Raw genomic sequence first — 1,465 nt, forward strand, 5'->3', positions numbered from 1 at the left:
CCACAGCACTATCCTTCGCGAATTGCTTAAAGAAAATATAAAAAAACTATGATTAACACAATTAACATTAATCATTAACATTCAAGGCCACATGTCCTGATAAGCAGCAGGGTAACAGGCAACAATCAAAAGAGTGACAATTTACATCACAGAATTATGACAGAAGGGCGTAATTCACAAGTTTACTGCAACCACACTGCTACTTAAAAGCAGGACTCAATACAAAAATAAATTATCAACGTTTATAGCCGTATGCCTACATGTTTCGTGCTCTTCGTGGCGTTGGTCTGCAATTGAATGCTAGACGGGAAGTGTAACTGTATTCGTCTGATGAAGGCACAAGGTGCGGTAACACAAAACAAATTGTCCGGCGATATTACAGACAGAGCCACCCGGAGCGAGAGATTGGCGCTGTTTGACTCAGTAACATTAGCGGCCATACGTACGCATGGAAATAACGAATTTGTGTCACCCCGATTAAGTGTAGTGCGCCGTGAATTTTACCCCGTGTGACAGAATCTGGGTACAAGACCAGAGCACCTTTCTGCGAAACTGTGCTCCAGGTCTTTGAGGATTAACAGTACAAGTAGCTTAAAAACAAAATTAAGTGAAAACGCCGACTCAAGAAAGATTTCAAATAATTCTGCAAATTTGTAGTCAATCTTTTCTTTAACGTTTCGAAAGGAATATGTCCTGAGACGAACTCTTATGCAAGGTCACCTGGTCAATGTCAGAAAAACAACAACAACACAAAGGAATTTTATGATAGCTTGAATGAGGTTCCACCAATCATTCCTCGTCTTTGCTAATAATGTACCTATGAAGAGCTCAACCATCCAAACCTCAAGACTGCTCTCTCTGCCAAGGGGCTCTAATTTTAACCATCGCCGAGAGTCGGTGAACTTTTTCAACCAGGGAAATGTATTATACATTTTATGGCTAATAATAGTAACATAAGCAAGACAAAGGAAGAGGATTAGTCCTTTATAATATATAAAGTAGCAGTAGCAACAACAATAACAACAAAGGATATTACTTACACAAGGTTTATGGTTGCACATCATGGAAGGTGTTGGTGGTAATTCCATTAGATTTTCCTCTTCACTTCAAAATTTTGGGAGAGAGAGGGTAGCAGTCATTTTGACACACGCTGTGGTGGTTTGACAAACGCATAGTTGCATTTCCTTTTCACTTTCTGTGATACTGTAAGGACTTTTGCGTTTGGAAAGTAGCCCAGTTTAGGAATAGGTTCTGGAACCAAAGTCACATCACATTTTTTATATCTGGCAAACAAGAGTAATATCATAGTTGGTATATTCACAACTCGCTAAAACGCATTCTCAACCATTAACAGTGTCTACTACATGTCCTCTTGGGACAGTGCCATCCCAGTGCTACAGCCAGTGGGACACTCTGGATGTCCGCTTCAGCTGCATAATCTAGGCTTCAATGGGATTAACAAATT

The sequence above is a fragment of the Penaeus monodon genome, chromosome 29, assembly GCF_015228065.2.
Source record: "Penaeus monodon isolate SGIC_2016 chromosome 29, NSTDA_Pmon_1, whole genome shotgun sequence".
Classification (NCBI taxonomy): Eukaryota; Metazoa; Arthropoda; class Malacostraca; order Decapoda; family Penaeidae; genus Penaeus; species Penaeus monodon.